Source organism: Eptesicus fuscus, chromosome 7, assembly GCF_027574615.1.
Source record: "Eptesicus fuscus isolate TK198812 chromosome 7, DD_ASM_mEF_20220401, whole genome shotgun sequence".
Classification (NCBI taxonomy): Eukaryota; Metazoa; Chordata; class Mammalia; order Chiroptera; family Vespertilionidae; genus Eptesicus; species Eptesicus fuscus.
The window spans coordinates 74,520,639-74,542,561 of record NC_072479.1 but is presented as its reverse complement, the minus strand read 5'-3'; the positions used below and the strand labels follow the sequence as shown (position 1 = coordinate 74,542,561).

Genomic DNA, 21,923 nt, shown 5'->3' with positions numbered 1-21,923 from the left:
AGCATCCATTGTCTGGCACTATCCTGCCCTGTGACTTTGTCTCCCACCTCCCCAAAGCAGGTACTCTCCCCTCCTTAAGCAATCCTCCTCTCTATGGTACAAAACTAGGTTACTGTGTCTTTGCTCCTTTTTCACCCAGCATCTTTCTGCCTCTGTCTTTGCTAAAATTCTCTCTTTCAAGATCCAGAACAAGTCCGACCTCCTTTATGAAAGCTTTGTTAATTATGCCATCTTTTTTATCCGTCTATTATTTCATACAGGTTACTTATATCTCCCCCAAGTAAATTCTAAGTCCTAGAGGCGAGAGCCATATCTTAAGTGTGTGAACCCCACCCACCCATACAAGCATAGTCCACTGTAATTACTCAATAACTACACGAGTACATATAATGTCCTTATCAGCAAGGTAAACACAATGAAAGCAATGCTTGAGGAAGATTAGAACGGTAACAAACGCTGAAAAGATGAAAAGATCGGAAGGGGAAGAGACCTCGGGGGAGGGGTTTTGTGAATAGTATAACAGTACCTGGTGGCAGTGGGAATTGTACACTGGCTAAATTTACTAGTCGTGTGAGCTAGCACAAATCCATGAGTCTCTGCAAGCTATGCATTTAAAAATGGAGCGATGACATAAGTTACTATTTGTTAAACTCCTCCAATGAGCCAAACAAGTTTCATACACTACTTTCAACAAAGAACAAATCAATCCATTGCTGTCCACTTCTCTTCTTCACTGCTACCACTACATTCCAAGCCACCATCCATTGTCCCTCTCCCAGGGGGACAGTCATCCGTTAATGGATCCCTTGCTCTACACTGGCTTCCCTACAATCCATTTCCCCTGGGCAGCCAGACTGAGTCTTCTCAAAATGCAAATTGAATCATGTGACCAGATCAAGCTCTCCAAAGGCTTTTCATTGCTCTCAGAAGAAAATTAAAATGCATTTAAGTCATTTCATGCTGTAGTTTTTCCCTACCTCTGAACACATCACGTATGATCCCTTTCCTCACTAGGCTCCAACTATACTAGCCACCTTTTTCTTCCCTTTACCTACCACGTTCATTCCCTCCTCAGGGCCTTGAACAAGCAATTTCCTCAGCTGAAGATGCTTCTGCCAGCGTGCCTCTTCTTGATTTCGGGTGTCAGATTAATACCACCCCTTCAGGAGAGATTCCCCCACACCTAGCCTAAATCAGCACTCCCCACCCTATTCTCTGACTTCTGCTCTCCAACAAATCACTCCTTCACACACAGACTTGTTTAATCATGCTGATCATACCTGAAATTATCGTGGTTGTTTCCGTGTTTGCTTGTCTGTTTCCTCCCTGGAATATAAATTTCATGAGCCAGGGAACACTGAATCCTCCATATCCAGAGAGACCTAGGCACATAGTAGTCACTTAATAAAAATCTGTGGGTATGCTGCTCTAAAGGAAATAATAGGACTAATAATCCACTCTAAGTAAGGACTTTGCAAATAAAGTCTCTTGCTTTTGTTTCTAGCTCCCTAATACAATAGTACTTCATTGAATGTTTTTCTATTTAGAAATATTAGAAATCACAAGTATTTTTTAAAATCCCTCCCTTCTAATTCGCCAAGGAGGTACTCATTGGACAACCCATTGATTACAAGCCTGATTTTCCTAGTTTTTGACTTTTCTCCTTAATCAGTTGTTAAATATGTTGCAAAGTGCTTCTATTCTATTCATGGTAAAGTGCATTCAAATAGGGCTTTATTTGCGCACATGAATTTAACATTTTAGAGTCTAGAGGCATTAGGTCCTTTTGGGATCAGGCATCAAATTTGGTATCCATATGTCTTTTGCTAAATTCTTCTAGTCTTGGTGGAAGATTTTTTGCCTTGTCAAATGTCCCTTGAAAGCCAAGATGTAGGAGTTTGTGAATGTACCAAAAAGAATATAAGACAGTCTTTCACATGCTGAAAACTCAAAGGAACATCTTTGTTTTCACTGATAGAGTAATAATTCTCATATTAGTGGTCTGTGAATGTGTGGAGAAGTTGCAAATGGAAATATAAATGATTATTTCATTTTTTTCTGAATTCCTTTAACAATTGTAATGTCTGCATAAGATAATTCTATGTATTTAATAATTGTAATAATTCTATGCACAAACCTCAACAAACATAAATATTACTCATGTTAGTTCATCTAACATCTTAGTAATAATCATTCATTCAGCCAGTCAGTCATTCAACAAGTATTTATTAAGCAGTTACTATATGCTAAGTACTCTTTGGGATATTTGTTCATTGATTCACAAAACACAAAAATCTCTGCCCTCTTGGAGTGTACATTCAAAAGTAGTGGTTCTAAGGTTTTCAAAAGTAGTGGGTTTCAGGATCCTTTCACACACTTAATATGCATTGACTTCCTTATTTAATTCACTTAAAATGACAAAAATAAACTCATTACATCTTAACATGATTAACATCTTAATGAAAATAATTATAGTTGGAAAAATAGTCAGAAAAATAGCATTGCTTTAATATGTTTGCAAATCTCTTTCATGTGTGGCTTGAAAAGAGAAGTTCGTCTTGCATCTTCTCCTGGGTCTGTTCAGAAAGCACACATAGCCTCTAGAAAACGTCACCGTACACTCATAAGAGAAATGAAAGTGAAAAAAGAAAATAATATCTTGGTATTATTGTGAATACAGGTTTGACTTTGCAGACCTAAAAATGTCTTGATTGCTTCTCAGCCTTTTGACTAAGATCAAGTAAAGTACAAATGCCTTGAAACCCCCAAGTGTGCCTGGACTATACTTTGAGAACTGTTCAAAAGAATTTTTATTTTTATTTTTTGCTAATAAAATAAGGGCAAATTTAATAGAGACCAATGCAATAATTAGCTTTTCCTAAATTTATCATTTTACTTCTCAGGACCAGCTCTCTGAGTCTCTGTGAGATAGCATCGATTGATAATGGTGATCAGGAGAAATTATTGCTAAGATAATTTACAGAGGTAAAACAGATGCCTCAAATAATGGACTTCTTTGCAGTCATTGAAAACCTTTGTTTTTAGGTCAATTTTGTGTTCTTGATGATCTCAAAGTACTTACAGACATTAGTTAATTGAACTTCCAGGATGCCAATGAAATGTTTCCAAATACAGATTTTATGCATTTTGCAGATAGTTTAACTGACAGAGTAGCAGTTTGTCTTGGCTTAAAGGAAAGTTGTGAGCAAAACCAAAGAATTGTCATATATTTTTTGGTAACTATAAATACACTATATGTTCTCTAGATTGTTTTAATATATCAGGTTTGTCAGGAACATGGATAATGTTGTAAAGTTACTACTTCTTTTTTAAAAAATATATTTTTATTGATCTCATAGAGGAAGGGAGAGGGAGAGAGAGAGAAACATCAATGATGTGAGAAACATTGATCAACTATCTCCTGCACACCCCCTACTGGGGATCAAGCCTGAAACCCAGGCATGTGCATTTAACCATGACCTCTTAGTTCATAGGTCAACACTCAACCACTGAGTCATACCACCCAAGCAGAAAGTTACTACTCTTAATGTCTCAACAATACTTAGTTTTTTTTTAATTTTTCTTCCTTCATTCTTTTGTTCCTCCCTTGCTCCCTCCCTCCTTCCTTCCTTCCTTTCTTTCCTTTTTTCAGGACAAATACCAAAACTATAAAACTCCTCAGACACTAAATCTTAGCCCAGCTCCATAAAACACCTTGGCTCTCTAGAAATCATCACTAAGTGACATCATATTCATATTGTATCCCATCTACTGATGTTCAAGTCAGTCACAATCAAATCTTGTCACTCCTCCAATAGGTTCCTATCGCATTCTAAGGCAAACCCCTGACAATGGCCCACCAGAGACCCCCTTGGCTTCCTAATCATATGTCCTCCTCTTCCCCTTGCTTGCTCTTTTGTTGCCACACTGGCCTCCTCTTGCCCTCTGGAGAGACCAGCAGACACTCACTTTAGGGCTTTGAATGCGCTGTTCCTCCTGCCTGGAAGGCTCTTTCCCTCAGATAACTACAGAATTCTCTCCCTCACTTCCTTCAGGTCTTTGCTGAAATGCCACCTCCTCAGTGAGGTTCCTGATCACCTTATTTGAACTGTGATTTTCACTCCAGAACTCCTGTTTCCCTTTACCTGCATTCCTGTCTCCATGGAAAGTATCACCATCTGTCGCACAATACATTTTTTGCTTATTTATTTGCTCTAGATCTGTCTTTCCTCAACTAGAAACTAAGCTATACAAGAGCTACGATTTGTGTTCTATTCCTGTTGAGTTCCTAACAGTAGAACACATAGTATATTCTCAAGAACATTTGTTGAATGAAAAAGTAAAGAAATCCTAAAATGCACATTGACGGTGTGTCAGAATAAATAAGAATGTGGCCAACCAAGAAAATATGTTAAAATATGAATATGTGTTTCCAGAAAATCATCCTGAAACCTGCTGTTACCTGCACAAGCTCAGACAAATGGATCCTCATCCGGCTGTTTCTCCTGGCTTCAGTATGGTATGCAGCTTGTACTGTTTTTTTGTTTTGTTTTGTTTTTTGTTTTAAAGAGAGAATCTTTTTTTAAAAATATATTTTTATTGACTTCAGAGAGGAAGGGAGAAGGAGAGAGAGATAGAAACATCAATGATGAGAGAGAATCATTGATCGGCTGCCTCCTGCACGCTCCATACTAGGGATCCAGCCCACAACTCGGGTATGTGCCCTTGACTGGAATCAAACCCAGGACACTTCAGTCCGCAGGTCAACCCTCTATTCACTGAGCCAAACCAGCTAGGGCTGTACTGTTTTTTAAAAGTTAATGGTAGGACTACCCAAATAAGTTTTGTTAATAGATAAAATTGTGATCAGTGTGCAAATTCTCATGATGTTATATGAAAGAAGGCATTTAACCACCTTAGAACATATTTTGCATATTTCTTGTTTTCTCTTGATGGCTTAGAATAGCAATTTTAAACCTGTGTGCCGCAAGAATTTTTAAAACATGCAAAACCTGACTATTGAGTCAGGAGCACTGACCTCTTTTCCCTTAGACTGTCAAATAAACAGCCAACACAACAATTGCTGTTTGGTGTGAATGACTCAAAAGGCTGAAAATCGCTCGTTTAGAATACCTATTACCCTGAAATCAGTTTTAGGAACAAAAACAAACAAAGTAAGTCCTCAATAACCAAACTAATTTTAAAATCAATTTTTTTTGTGATTCACTGTACTTACACATAAAATTAAAGAGCATGGCCCTGTCCAGGTCGCTTAGTTGGTTAGAACATCATTCCAATACACAAAGGTTGTGGGTTTAATCCCTAGTCAGGGCACATACAAAAATAAACCAATGAATGCATAAATAAGTGGAACAAATTGGTGTTTCCCTGTGTCTCTCTTCCTCTCTCTCTCTCCCTAAAATCAATCAATAATTTTTTTAAATAAAAGCAAAATTCTATGCAATTGTATATAATTGTTGATAGAGCTTGAAAACAGAGGTTAGAATGAGGAAATGTACTAGTCTATGTCTAGTTAAGACTGGGAATGTGCACATGTATGGATGGTGGGGGAGTAAGTTGTGTGTGTGTACTTTGCTGACACTGAGTAATGCTTGGTGGTGATAACATCATCAGTCTAGCAGTTCTCACCGAAGCAAGGTGTTGTGATGTGTTTAATTATGAGGAGATACACAAATCATTTGTGACTAATACTAAAGCATTTCATTCTTAGGTTGGCTTTAAAAAATTTAATTCATGTTCAGAGTTATTCCAAGCACATGTTTCTCAGGCTGACATGGGTTCTTATATGCTTTCTTGAGTGGGAGTGGCAGCTAGTTCCCATGGGAGGATGTGATGGATGTGATTACCTTCAATTGTTTGTGTCTCAGGAAGACTGAGAGTCATTGGGCAGGTCGTTTTTCTAAGGAAAATCCAAAACCCTACCAAATACCGTAAAGAAAAGAAGAGCCTTGATGGCATTATCAATAGACAGTTGGCCCATCTTTTTCAAATAGTTCTAGAGTGGAACATTTGAAAACCATTCATCATGAGTTTGCTTTCAGGTGGTTAGAGGCAGGCTGCATCAATGCATGTGCATTCACAGTGTGAAATGTGAATTTATAAAATTCCCAAAGAGGCAATGTCAGGCACTGAGACATTAACACATGAAACTCAACATCCCAAGGTAGGTTGCTTTTGGTTTTCTTTCAAATCTAAGAATCTTCAGAGCACCCGAGAAAAAAGCATTACTTTGTAAAAAGAATTTGCGACTGGCTAGGTTTCGGTAACATCACTACCCAAGATAGTAAACAATGTGTGGAGTGGTTATTATTTTTCCTTATGTGCTGTTGAAGAAACAAGCTGTTAGGGGATTTTGCATCTTGCATGCAATCTTGTTGCTATAAATTAAAAGAAGATGCGTAGTGTTGCTGTGTTACTAAATATCATAAGGAGCTATTATATGTAAATAAATAATGAAGATGTGTATAAATGCAAGACATTAACACAAATACTGGATAGTAACACTGCAAAGTACATGTAGTTTTACAGTGACAATAATCCACATTACCTTCCACCTGGGCTTTTGCACTGGGTTCTAACTTGATTTTTTCCTCTTCAAATCCACTTCATATACCATTTTCAGATTAATCCTCTTGAAGCACAATGCTGGCATTCCTCCCTTGTTTAGAATTCATAAATGTCTAAGGATAAATACCTACAGAGTGAAGTGCAAACCTGAATCAACATTCCCAACCTCTTTTCCCACTAATATTCCCCTTCAGATGCTTTACTTGAAGCTAAACTTCTTTACTTCCCTATTTGTCCCACTATTATGACTTTGTCCACTGCCTGGAATTCTTGTTTCCATGTCTGAATCTTCCCCAATCCTCAAGCCTTTGCTAGGACAGGTCGTAATGGGGAAGACAGATAGGCCCAGGTATAAGACCTATTTCCTTGGGTTTATGGGGAAGTGAATACCTTCAAAGATGCAACCCTTTAACTACTATTTTCATAATGTTCTCTCCAATGTGTTTTCATCGTAACCTTAAAAAATTTCACAACAACATAAAACTTTTAAAACAGTTTAAAAGTCCCAGGTTTAGAGCATATGTTTGCAGGATAAGTCCTGCCCTTCACTCCTAACTAAGCACCCTCTGACTTCAAGGCTCTGCTCAGATGTGTCTTCATAAAAGCTTATTTCCGATTCTCTCAGCAAGGAATAATTTCCACTCTTCTTAACTCTCATTATACTTTACCCATTTCCTTATTCAATATTCATTCAAATATCTGTGGATCTTCTCAGTGTCTGATGTTGAAATTGCAAGATAAGAATTGTGCTGCCAAGCATTTAACCTTTGATCCCTCCTACTATTTTGTAGTGTTTGGAGGGATCCTCTCCATGAGCAAAGAATAGGCACACCCAGGTTAGCCTGTAGCTACTAGGAATGTGTTGTGAAGCTCCACAGGAAGTAAAAGGAAGAATAGTCTCAACAGTCAAATCAGCAGAGAACAGAACCTGAATCCAGGACATAGCAGTGCTTGGGACCCTCCAGGCTGAGAAGTTCTAGCCACCTGCTCAGCTGGCCAAATCCATTCTTTCAACTCCAGTAACACATCCTTGCTCGCTCCTTATTCTACTTTTCGGCTGTCACAGTATCTTCATAACCTTCTATCTCTGTTTCTTCAACTCTAGCCATGTTACAAACAAACTGACTCTCCCTGCATGTCTCACATTCAAACTTCCGGAAGGTGAACTTAATCAAGCGAGCCACTGAAGGACTTGGTTTTGAACTCCATTCTCTGGAAGAGCTTGTTCCTCAGACCACTTCTGGGTTTAGGTGTTGGTCTCAGATTCAATCTTCAAAGCATTGAGAAGAATATGCATACCATAGGCATAAAGAAACTACCTTAAGCTGTTTTTCTTTGAAAGAGGCTATGAATAAATGAGGCAATCAAAGCTTCTTAGCAAATATATCTTTATTATAGTTGCTTGTAATATTTCACATCCCCTACATGATTGTAAGCCCCTTGAAGACATAACTGTGTTCTATTCATCTTTGCATCCTCCATAGAGATAGAGAGTAGCTTAGTACCTGGCACATAGTATATGCCAAGTTTATACCCTGAATATAAATCCTATGCCTTCCAACAAAATGCTATAAAATACATCTGTAATTGGTTATCCTCTAAGGTGGTCATGTATTACGCCTGTTCTCAACAGCAGTTAACACTGAAATAGAGTTTCACTGTTTTTGTATAAAGTTCTAGCCAGAAGGGTGCAAAGCCAAAGGTGGGAGTGAAGACATCGGACGTTTGTCAGTTTGCTTTTTCTCCACTGTGGAATCTGTTATAAACAGTTTTATAAGATTTCACTACAGCCTAGGGCCTCTAAATACATAAAAAAGGCTGAGTTAATTGGCAACCAACGTTTTAAATGCAGTAGAAAAGAATTCCAGGGGTGGAGCAAGAATGTAAAAGAAAGTTTATCTTAGATCCCGTAACCGCATTTCTAGTCCAGCTCTGACTTGACGGCCATCCAGGGGGCCATATGAAGATACAGACGACATTCTAAAACCAGAAATTTATGAAAGCATTTCCTGTTGTATTTTTTCCCCTCTCTGACTAGTTGGTTATTTCCCATTCTTCTTCATATCTCTGGATAGTATTTTTTAATTGTAGTCCTATGCTCACATAAAGCAAAACATTTTTGGGTTTTTTGTCTGTAATAATACTCTCCTAGAACCTTTTTATTACTAGGTTCTTTCTCATATTCACTTTGCAAGATTTCTTCATTTCTCTAGCACAAATTATCTATAAATATACTTTGTCATACATTTTTTCTATGTGCATATTTCTTTTAGTAATAAGTCTTTCCTGAAAAGAATGCCAATAAAGACAAGTCCATAAAAAATGTAAAATGTTTATGTAAAATCTCATTTTACTTTCAAGTCACTTATCAAATATGAATGCTTTCACCCCAAAAGAGAATGATTTATTTTCCTTTCCTGCATGATTTCCTTAGTGTGTGAAAGGAGAAACACAAAATCATTTTGTTATACATTTAGTATGAAATTTTTTTCATTAGAAACACTGCTACTTGAACTGAAAGAATGAGAGAAATGAATGTTACATGTAGAGTTAGAAAAATTTTATGGGTATGTGAAACAGCACCAACTCTTTTTAGAGAAAATTCTAGTCTAAAGCATTAACAAAATGAAAAAATGAAGATTTTGCCTTTCTACTGGAAGAATAGATTGAATTATTTCAGACGTCTCTATTTCGGTGTATGATCCATCAATTTTAATTTCTTGAGTTGGCTTCAGAAATTATCTATGTAGTTTCTATATTAAAAGTTTTGTTACCCAAGAAATGCAGGCTTTTGTAGCATAGCGCTTCAAAATTATACATAATGTATGACCACCATCAGTCACAATTTATATTCAGCGAGTCTTTGTTGCAAAGCATCCATACCATTAACAGAGATAAACATATTTACCCCAAACTTTGCATTTTCTATGATAAACCAATAATAGTCCAAATGGCATTCTATTTTGTCACTAAATGTTCTTTTTTTTTGTTCTTTGCAAATTAAGCTATGTTATTCACGTGCATAAACTGATATTGTCAACATGCGGAGAGCCCTTCAAGAATCTCAATATACTAGTAATCCACCATCTGTGCATTGCTCTTCCAGGAATCTGTGGGAGCTAACAATATGTTTCGAGTCAGAGGTACTCTTATAGTTTAAATGTTCTACTAAAAAGTTATTTTCTGTGCTTACTTGGGAACAAGACTCCTGTGATGTAAAATTTAATAGCATTATTTGATTTCACTTTAGAAGATAATTTTCGTTCCTGTAAAGATAATTTTTTAAAGCCTAATCCAAGGGATTTTCAAGGTAGAACACCAATTATTTTATGACAGTAAGAAATAGAAGCATAACTAGCAATTGAGTCTGATCCTTAACTTACTCATTCACATGTTTAGAGTAGAATTATGTGGTGAAAGTCTTTGGCAACTTTACTTTTAACTTCTGGTCTGTTCTCTAATGGTAAAACTTTCCTTTAAATATTTAGAGCCATTTTCAGAAATTAGGTCCCCTTAGGAACTGAGTAATCCATAAACTTCCTTTCTCTGGTTTTGTCATTCCTAAGGACCTACACTACTCTCTTCCCTCTTCTCTACTTCACTTTAATATTTGATCAGAAAGGAAAGTGCCTACACCAATGATAAACTAGATTATATTAAAATTATTTTTATATATTTATATTTGGACTTCACTGACAAACAATACAATGGAAATAGACATACTACTATTAAAGATATGCCCAGCCATAAAAGAAAATTAGAGTTACAGACACACTAGCAGGAAACTGACTTAGATGAAAATTTTGATTTTCATTTGGATAGGAGGCAGAAATGATTTGTTTTATCAGTCTCCCAGCCTTACTAGAGCCTGTAGCAACCGGGGGACGTCCCCAACTTTCTAAAACCATCTCAAGACTAGACTAGGTACCTTTGCTCCCATCTGCTTATTCCTATAGGAACACTTATTATTGCATAGATTTATTTCTCGTGTACTAGAGTGTAAGCTTCTTGAGAACAAGAGTCATATCTTGTTCATTCATTCATTCATCCGCACAACAAATATTAATCAAATGTCTATTATACACCAGTCACTATTCCAAGCACTTGGGGTGCATCAGGGTAAAAATAAAACAAACTCCCTGTCCTCAGGTAGTTTTTAGTCTAAGAGGTTCAGTGTTCTATTGCATTGACTTTCTCAGATCTACTTGCCTGTGTGTTTTCTATGTCTCTTATCCTCTGAATGTCTTCAGCCGCTGTTCCAACCCAGTCTTGTTCGGTGCCTGGTGTTCACTACATATTTATTGAACTGAATAACTGTTTCTTTGTGTTTAATGAACATATAGTCTGTGGCATTCCTAAAGTTAGAAAAGCATCAATACATTGTTGTGAGTCCCATTCATAGGTAATGTGGGACCAGCGAAGAGAGAACAATTTGTGGTGATGACTCAGGTGTGCAGAACAGCAGGCGTGGCATAGGGTCACTGCCGCATGGCCTGCACCTGTACAAGAGGGGCTCAGGATACTGGCTCAGCAGAAATAGGGGCGGGTAGGGACATAGAGAAGTAGTTTGAAAGGTACCAGGAAACTCCCTTTCACCACCTCAGATTATAATAAGCCTTAAATAGCTGGGCAGAAGCCAATGAGCTGGTTGTAACTGGGTAGGTCACCCTAAGAGATACAAATTTTCTTCTTGAAGTGGTGGAAGATTTCCTATTCTATTAGGATTTCACTGACAAACAATTTATATCTGGAAATGGAGGTTACGGGTTAAAGGAGGAGGAGATGGACAATGGATAAAGAAGCTTTCTTAAAATATAAAGGGTAAAGGTTTATTTTAAAGATAAATTTGAAAACACTTGTAAAGATATATATATATGTACACATATATCCCTTTGTTCATTGAAGCATTATTCACAGTAGCTAAAATATGGAAACAACTGGAGTATCCTTTGAAAGATAATTGGATTTTTTAAAAAACTGGTACAGCCCTAGTTGGATAGTTCAATTGGTTAGTATCATCCCAATATGCCAAGGTTGTGGGTTTGATCCCCAGGCAGGGCACATACAAGAAAGAATCAACCAGTGAATGCATAAATAAGTGGAACAATGAATTGATCTCTCTCTCTCTCTCTCTCTCTCTCTCTCTCTCTCTTTCATTCTATCTCTCTCTCCCCCCTCTCTCCCCCCCTCTCTCCAACTCAATTAAAATTTTTAAATTATAAAAAAGATGTGGTACATATATACAACAGAATACTACTCAGTCATAAAAAGATAGAATATTGCCATTTGTGACAACATGGGTGGATCTTGATAGTATTAAGTGAAATAAATCAGATGAAAAAGGACAAGAATCACATGATATCACCCATATGTGGGATCTAGAACAAAAAGTAAAAAAAAAGTTCCCTAGTCGGTTTTGCTCAGTGGATAGAGTGTTGGCCTGCGGACTAAAGGGTCCCAGGTTTGATTCTGGTCAGGGGTATATACCCGGGTTGCAGGCTTGATCCCCAGTGGGGGGCATGTAGGAGGCAGCCAATCAATGATTCTCTCTCATCATTGATGTTTCTATCTCTCTCTCCTTCTCCCTTCCTCTCTGAAATCAATAAAAATATGTTTAAAAAAAACTACAAAAGAATGAACAAATAAAACAAACAAAAAACAGGCAAACTCATAGATACAGACAACAGAATGGTGGTTACCAGAAGGGAAGTGGGGTGAGGGGAGGAGGAAGAAGGTAAAAGGGATCAAATATATGGTGATGAAAGGAGACTAGGTTTTGGATCATAAGCATACAATAGAGAATAGAGATGTCATATTATAAATTTGTACACCTAAAATTTGTATGATGTTATTAACCAATGTTAACCTCAATAAATTCAAAAATAAACAAACAAACAGACAGAACTGGGTTTATTCTCAGGTCCAGTGATTTTTTTCCAGATAATATGTTTTAGAAATTTATTTTTTAATTAATTTCCTTCTGAGGTTTTCCATTCACAAAAGAAATCTTTTAGTTTTAAAATAAACTTTATATAAAAATTGTGAAGATGGTACAGTCCAGTAATTTTAAATCTGTGAATTCTTGAGCAAGTGACTTAACCTATTTGATTTCTGTTTTTCTTATCTGTAAAATGGAAAACATAGTGGGAGCTGACTTTCATAGGTTTGTGTAAGAATTAGAAATAATATTTATAAAACATGGCACACTTGGTGGTGTTCAGTGAATTCTAGCTCTTATTATTGGCCTCCAGCTTTGTGACTGGGCTCTGTGAAAGACTAAAGCCATCCCTGGACTAACAGCCAGTCATTTATGGCTCTTCCGTCTCTGTTCCATCTATCCAAGGGACACTTGGGCAGTGGCCACATCTCCAGAGTGACCCAAGTACACTCTGTTCAGGGTCAGAGACATGCCAGGGTTGGAAAAAGAAAAATCTTATTTTAAGAATTCCTGACTATGTAACTGTTAAATCATGGCCATTCTTTCAGACAATTGACATACTTATTAGGCTGAAAGAATCCAGAATCGCAACCCTTCATAGTGTCTGGCATTCCTGCTCCACAGTCAACTGATTTCAGCCAGAAATGAGTAAGATCATATGACTCACTAATAGTGAGAGTGGCCAACTAGCCAATTGGAGAAAAACAGAGACTTTTCAAGAGAGCATTACCAGTGATACTTCAGGCTGTGTTGATAAAACGTGTGTGACTAAATCACAATGGATGGTTTTAAAAATTTTATTTTCACTTGACTTTTATAAAATCTTCATTTTTTTAAAAGAAATATGCTTAGAATTCACTGCTATGGAAGAAATATTTTTATAGCAAACATTATTTGTAGACTAACAATATGCCAGGTGCGATTGCAAGGGCTGTACATATATATCTTCATATAATCCTCACTACAACTCAGGCAGGCACCATTACTCTGTCCACCCTATAGATATTGAAAATGACACTGACCTGGCTTGTGTGGCTCAGTGGTTGAACATCACCTTAGGAACCAGAAGGTCACAGTTTGATTCCTGTTCAGGGCACATGCCCAGGTTGCAGGCCCAGTGTGGGACGTGCAGGAGGCAGCTGATCAATGATTCTCTCTCATCATTGATGTTTCTATCTCTCTCTCTCCCTTCCTCTATGAAATCAATAAAAATATATTTTAAAAAAAGAATAGCATAGAAATAACACTGAATTTTATTCAGAGCCTTTTTTTTAACACCTAGATTAAGAATATGGCTGGTTTCTCCTTTGTTGCCCATTAATTTTCTGGAATTCGAATTACACTTATTGTTCATAACTGGAAGGGAGATTTTCTTTAGAGATTACTTCATTTTTTGTCAAAGAAAGGAACAAAATTTGGTAAAGTTTCAAGCCAAGCATTGAAACCCTTTTAAGAAAACATCTAATTCAACTATTTTTCTGAGGAGACAGTTTCACTGTCCAGAAATACCTTTGAGTTCAAAACTTTTTTTAACGTCAATCAATTCCTAGGAAATAATACTGATGTATGTAAGATGGTTAGAAATATGTACATTACTATTCTCTTAAGGCCATTTGAATGCTAAAAAGAGAAATTCTTTTAGAAACTCATTTTGTTTTTGCAAGCCTATAATATTTAAAAAATAATTTGAAATATTTTGTGGAACCTCATATCCCAAGAGATTCATCCATCCTCCCAAACTGTTAGAACATGTGTTTTATTTCCACACCTAAACTTATCCAATTTGGACCTTCTCCTAGAACTAAACAACAACAACAACAAAAAAAAACACCTTTAAAGAAGGAGAGGAAAAAAGCTTTCAAACAAACTGTGATGCTTGGATTTGAGTGGTAGTCTGCAGTTCTTGCTTTTGCTCATAGGACCTCTTTTAAAACTATAATAGCCGCGATATAAGGCGCTCCTTCTTAAGTTCCAGGCGCTGTGCAAGCTTTCAGTATTGTGTTAATTAGACTCTTTCAGGGTGCAAAGAACAGAGATATGATCATTTGGCTCAATTAATTTAGGCTTATTAAAAAGGATATGATATGGGGAAGTAGAAAAGAAAGATAAAGCTGTCATTGGCAGGCATGTGGAACACTAACTTTTCATTACAGCTGCTCAGCAACAACTGAGTACTAGTCATAGCTCCAAGTTCAGGAGTATAAGCTACCCTTTGGTGGCTTCATAGGAGCCTTGGGCTTCTTGCCACACACATGAGTCAGCTGTCCTGTCTCTGTTTCCCTCTACCTGCTTATTTTTCTAACTCTTGCTACTGACTACTCACTTTCTCTCTGCCTCATAGCTTTGCTTACTCATGGCTTCTGTTTCCTGTCTTCCTTCTCCCTACTTCTGCATTTACTCAATGCTGACTCTCCCTGGATGTTTCACACTCTAACTCTGTAAGATAGAAGCACGGGCACGCCTCTCTGCCAGGCGTCATCATAGGCCATGAGTCTTCAGGTCATGTCAATCTCTGTTGAGTTATCAGGGCTACATGGCAAACATACAAGGCTAACACACCTGTAACCCACCTATAAAATAATCTCTCTGGTGCTTTTCAGGAGAGATCAATACAACTGGCTAAGTGCCTTTAAAAGGCCTGCACATACGCTATTATTTAACTTTGAAACTAAGCAAATGCACAGATTTTATAGAGTAAATCCTAGCAACATCCTCATCATCATCTTATCTACCTTGTATAATAATATCTAAAGTTTGACAAATACTATCTTACCTAAGTGTATTGCTCTGGTTTGTCAAATATTCTTGTTACTAGAGAATAGTTTGGTACACTAAATGAGTATTGTCGATTAAAACCAAACACTAGAATGACAAGGCGTAAGGGCATAATCCAGCAGTTTTCAAATTGAGGATGTAATACGGCAGTGGGGGCCAGGCAGGAAGAGAAAGGAAGCAGCAAAACCAGCTGCTCAACCAGAGCATCCAGGAATTTATCTGTTTTCTATTTTTCACAGGACCAGAAATTTCTGCCTTAAGAAAAGATTCCATAGCTTAACAAAAGGTTTGAAAGATATTTTTAGAGCTATATGTTCAATTCTCAGTTCCTCCTCTCTCTTTGATATGTCAAAATGCATAAATTAATTATTTTTTTGTTTTGCCTTTCTTTCTTGGTTTTAAAAATGGAGATACTGGCAGTTCTTTGGTAGGTTTGCTGTGTGGGTCCAAAGAAATGGAGCATATAATGCAATGCACTGGCATCTTGAAACTGGGTAAGAGTTGGTTCCTGTCAATCAAGTACTAAACCTCTACTGGTCATGATTTCACCTGTCATTGCTGGTTTAGGTAAATATTTTTCAGCATCTTCATAAATAAAATGCTGGCTAACTTGAGAGTTATATACAGTGTGTGCTATAGAAATATATATATGTATACTAGTACATATCATATTATAGATATCAAACTATAGTATTGGGAAAATTTAGCATTCCAGAACTTTTTCATTGTGTGCTCAAAGAATTAGGAAGAACATAAGGAAAAGATTATTGTGGATAATATGTATGGATTACTCACACATATTATCTAACATGTAACTCAGTTGTATTTTAAGTCATAATTTCTTGAAAAATAGAGTTTTTAAAATATAATGTATTGTCATTTTTATAATTATGGACCCATTCCTGGCTTTATATACTTCTTCTTAACAGCATTTTAAAACATTAATTTTACCTATGGATAATGTTCCATTTTCCAAATCTTTCCAACAGTGAAATCATCATACAAAACACAATTGTAGATATCAAGAACACGAATGCAATTAACTGAAGACTCAATATTCAGTGATTTTCCCAATTCTGTCGAATTTTAGGACTGTACATGTTCAAGGCACTTATTTATAGTTGAGGGAAATCCAGTGCAGAGAAGGTACATGAAGTCACACCACAGTTAATGCTGGGGCCATGAACAAACATCTATCTGCTGGTGACTTCATTCAGCCCTCTGCCTCACATTGAGACCAAAGGAGGAGCCACCTGCAATGATTTGCTGAGTTACCATTTGAGTAAGGAGTTGAACTGACTTCATTAGAAGTATGTAATAATTATCAAAACTAGAAAACTTGGAGAATAACAGCAGAAAAAATAGGAAACATTTAATGATATTTAACAAGGTTAAAAGTATCAACCAAAAAATATGTATTGTATTCATGTATTAGTCTACATCAAGCTTAATCTCCAATATTCAAATAGAGAATTCAATTAGAAAATTTAACAGAGTTCTCTTTAGATGATAATATTAGAAGTCCTCAATCACTCACTTATCTGAGAGAAAGTCTTATGTTTAATGTATTAACTACAAGGAAAGATGTATTTAAATGTCTACAACAAGTTAATATTTATTTTTCTATGAGTAATAGTGTCTGAGATTTAATATGTTTAAATAAGCATCAATATAGAATCTAATTTAAACTAACATATTCTTTGTTATGAAATGGAATTCAAGTGAATTGATTTGCTATCTTACTTTTATATTGGGCTATCAGCATCTGTGATGGTTAGTAATAATAATAATAATATGTATATATATATATCTCCCAGGTAAGCATGCAAAAGAGACAGGAGATAGGAATACTGAGTATCAGTTGCTGACAACTTAGTCATTCACCATCTCTCTGAGAAAGTGCCATATTAGGCTTCTCACGTACCTTTACCCCCTTTTCAATGTTCCTACAAGGCTTTATGGGTTATCTGTTGATACATAAATAACATATTTCCTTTGGGTAACAAATGCCCCCAAACCAGTTACTTGAAACAACTATAAACATTCATTATCTGACAGTTTCTTTGAGCCCAGGATTTGGGGGTGGCCTGGCAGGTATTTCTAAATCAGGTCTCTCATGAAGTCACAGTCATGGAAGGCTTTTCTGGAGCTGGAGGATCTTCTTCCAAGGTGGCTCATTCACGTGGTGACAAGTTGGCACTGGCCGTTGGCAAGTGGCCTTAGTTCCTCTCCAAGTGGGACTCATCTGGAGACTACGTGAGTGTTCTCACAACATGGAAGCTGGCTTCTTCCTCGGCAAACAATATAAGAGACAAGATAGACTTTCTATGGCCTAGTTACAGAGTCAGACCCATCACTTCCACAAGACTTTATGGACCATATCTTTATTTAATCTATGAGGATACTACACAAAGTATGACTACCAGAGTTAAGATTCACTGGTGGCCAGATACCTAAAGGATAATGTATTAGCTAGGACTCTTTCGGTTCTCAAGTGACAGAAAAACAACCCATTCACTTAGGCAAAGGGGAATATATTGGTTTATATACTAAATTGTCATTAATGGTAGGATGTATCTGTGCTTTAGATATTAATGAAATCAGATGCACACTCTCAGAGTTCTCTGCCCATGCTATGCATCTGTTTCTCTTTGCATGTCAGTGGTATACTGTCAAACCCAACAATGGTGAGGCATACCCTTTTCAGTTTTGCCTTCTTTAAAGAAGACCTGACTCTTCCCTTAATTCCAATTAGGAAAGCTTTGGGGGAAAACTCTCATTGCCTAACCTGCATCATGTCATTGGTTTGGGTTCTACGGTGGCTGTTCCCACCAGAACCACCAGGTTGAAGTGTGAGGCAGACGAATTTCCAAAATGTCCCCAGAAGAAAGATAAACAAAACAATAGTGGTCTACTCTGCAAAAATTAAATATCTTAAGATACCTAAAACCAACCACTTTGCCACTTTTTAAAAATAAACTAATCCACCCTGAGTAAGCACCTATTTCTCCTCACTTGTACTATTTCCTTTTACTCACCTTTATCATTAATACACATTTTTATTTTTTCCGTCAAGGAAAGTATTTGTTAAACAAAAAAAGCCTTTTAAAATCCTTTTTCAAAGATATATTTTAAAAGCTATAGGTTATGGATTATTTTCATTGATTTTAGTGTAATTTGCAAATGTTCAAGCAAACAATGCAGGAGCTAAATAATGTGAAGTTAATAAAATATTATTTCAGTGGTAGCATGGACAGATAGAATATTTGAAATCTGAAATGGGATGAAATTTATGAAAAAGCTAGCACATCAAAATTGGTTCTCTATATATGTAATATTCAGAGTAAGAAGATACTATATGTATTTATATAAATGTGTATATGCATGTGTATATATATATTTACATATATATAATATATTCAGAATAGAAAAACAAGGAACAGATATACTAACTGCTGATAGTACATAATAAATATTAATGGACCAAAAAATCCAAAACTCCTTACATCTTCCTTCCTTTTTCTACATAGAGAACACAACTTTCAAATTGAAACTGTAATCAGTCACTGCTAAAGGGAACCTAAAGCTAAAGATAGATAAGGAGATAACAAGAGAGCACCTAATTGCTTTAATTAATTCAGTATTTCTGAGCTGGCCAGAGACTTAATAAATTACTACAGAATTTACAAATATGCTTGAGGACTCGATTTCAGTGATCTTTGAGAAATCATGAGGTTCTTCCAGTAGGCTACACTGACTAGCTGTTATTACTGAGTCCAGCCCAGGAGTATTTCCCTTTGTGGATGTGAATAAACCCGAGAGGTACTTTCAAAAAGTAGTCTCAAGCCCTGGCCAGTGTAGCTCAGTTGGTTGGAGCCTCATCCCATGCACCAAAAGATCATGGATTTAATTTCAGTAAGGGCACCTACCCAGGCTGTGAGTTCCATCCGCACAGTCAGGATGTGTGTGGGATGCAACCAATCAATGTTTCTCTTCTCTCTCTCTCTCTCTCTCTCTCTCTCTCTCTCTCTCTCTCTCTCTCTCTCCTTTCTCTCCTCTCCCTCCACCCCTCTCTAAAATCAATTTACAAAAAGCATGTCCTTGGGTGAGAATTTTTAAAAAAATGTGATCTCAATAAACCACTTCATCCTTCTAGTAAGAACAATCAATGGTCATACGCCTCAGAAGCATGGGCTAGCGATGCTCAGTACAATCCAAGTGTTGCAGTCAATCCATACTAGTTATCAAGGGGATAGTCAACATCATTCACACTTCATAGATCTTGGGAGAGAGACCCCAGAAAGAACTTGGGGTCATTTATTTGAACCAAATTTGCCACATGACTCTTGTAAAAATCCTTGGAGAACACTTTCTCAGAGATCCTATGAGCATTCTGAAAAACTGTTTCAAGGATAGGGCAGCTGTAGGACAATCTTTTGTCTTCTAGAAAAATTGATTTCCAATAGAAATAAGCATAATCCACAATGCAAGTCACACATGTAATTTTAAATCCAGTAGCTATGTTTAAGAAGTAAAAACAAATATGTGAAATTAATTTAGTAATTATATTTTATGTTATCTCAACATGTCATTAATATAAATGTTATTGAGATATATTTCATTCTTTGTACTAAGTCTTTGAAATTCAGGATGTGTTTTAAACTTATGGTACATCTCAATTCTAACTAGTCGTATTTCAAGGGCTCAGTAGCCACCTGTAGCTAGCTAGTGGCTGCTATTTTGGACAGCCCTGGTCTGGTCTAGCGTTATGGAGAGGTGGTCCTCAAAGTATTGTCCTTTCTTTTCAGGAGGACCGAATACTTATAAAGATTACTAGAGACCCGTTGCAGGAATATTCCTGCAAGAATAGGGCTTCCTGCGGTGGTCTCCGCCGCCCCGCCTGCTTCCCTCCCTCTCCGCCGCCCCTCCTGCTTCCCTCCCTCTCCACCGCCCCGCCTGCTTCCCTCCCTTCTCTGCCGCCCCGCTTGCTTGCTTCTCCGCAGCTTCACTCCTTTCTGCAGCGCTTGGCTTCCTTCTACACTGTCTTCAGTCTTCGCTCTGTGCCTGGATATGCAAATTAACCACCATTTTGGTTGGGTTAATTTGCATACTCCCTCCTGATTGGCTGGTGGGCGTAGTGGAGGTATGGTCAATTTGCATGTTTCTCTTTTATTATATAGGATTCCTTACCCATGTAAAGGAAGCTTGAAAGTGCACTTTATGATTCTTCAGCTTCTTTTTATCCCATCACATGCATGTTCCTTTCTTTCAATTAATCTGGTAATGCAAAAAGTGGGGCCAATTCAACACATTTTCTATACTTTTCTCCATGAAAAGATCTGGTTTAGAAAGAACACGATGGTAAGACACATCTGAGTTCAAACCTATCTTTATCCTTACGACTACTGCAGAGACTTCCATTCATCCCTAATGTCTGCCTTCCCCTTCTGTAGAGATAAAAAACTTAGCTGGGCACAAAGCCACTGAGAAAAAAGAACTATTACATTTCCAGTCTATTAAGCAGCTAGACATGTCTACATGTCTAAGTTCTGACCAAAGGCTGTAAATGGAAGTGTCATAGGGAAGCTTCTGGGAATCTTCCTAAAGAGCAGCATGTGTACCTTCTTTGACCTCTTCTTCCTTCCTCCTATTTAGAGCACATGTGCTTCCATTTTGGACCAGGAGGTCAAGGCCATGCATACCTTGAAGCACTGTAACAGCTCACCTCACAGACTTTTACACAAGAGAGAAATAAACTCTCTAAGTGCCACTGCAGTTTTGGATTTTCTATCACTTGCAATGGAAATCCTAAAATATGACCTTGGGTAAAGACTTAACCTCTAAGTTCATAAGAATTAAATGTGAAAGTGTTCTAGTGCTTAGTACAAAGTAGACACTTTATACGGTTATATTTTTTAAAGTATATTTAAATGACAAATCCACTAATTATGTAGGTTTCTCAATAAAATCATTTGTTCCTCTTCCAGCTCAGCTTCCTGACTTCTTTCTGACCTACTTATAGATGATACAAAGATCTTCACTGCATTTGCATTTCTCTCCAGAAAGTCACCTGACTGCCAGTATAGTCATGTTCATGAATGCCTGGTGGCTCAGAAAAGCCTCTGTACGAACCTGTGGGATAAATATTCAGAAAGGCATTCTTAGAGTAGTTGGCAATGCTATTGTGGAATTTGTGAAGCAATAAGATAACAAGATCATGAGGCCCTTCCTCTCAACCAAGCAGATCTGTTTACTGTACTATTATTTTTCATAGGAAAATAAAATCATGAAAGGATTCTTTTAACAGGTTTCTCACTTTAGTAAGAAGCAGAGGGTGAAAAGCATAGGGAACACCCAATGTTCTATCAGTTGTTTTCAAGTTCTTTTTTTGTAGTGGAACAATATGTGAAAATTTTCAAGGAACCCTATGCTTTAACAAAATTTCAAATGATATAAGGGAGCTTTACTGTAGAATTTCATAAAGTTACCTGCCCACATAAATGAAGGTTCTAGAGGATGCCAATGTGTTTAATTTATACATAGTACATTTTTGTATACCTCATCATTTATGATGCTCCCAAAGAATGGTTAAAAACAAAAAATATCCAAAAATGCATAGGAG

At 37.0% G+C, this 21,923-nt stretch overlaps 1 long non-coding RNA gene across 1 annotated transcript; it reads left to right on the top strand.

The window, feature by feature from the left end:
- Window positions 1–15,539: 15,539 nt before the first annotated feature.
- On the top strand, window positions 15,540–21,588 carry LOC114231154 (uncharacterized). The gene is made up of 3 exons (XR_003617128.2): window positions 15,540–15,587; window positions 15,712–15,795; window positions 21,289–21,588. It is a non-coding gene; the product is annotated as an uncharacterized LOC114231154 (long non-coding RNA).
- Window positions 21,589–21,923: the final 335 nt, after the last annotated feature.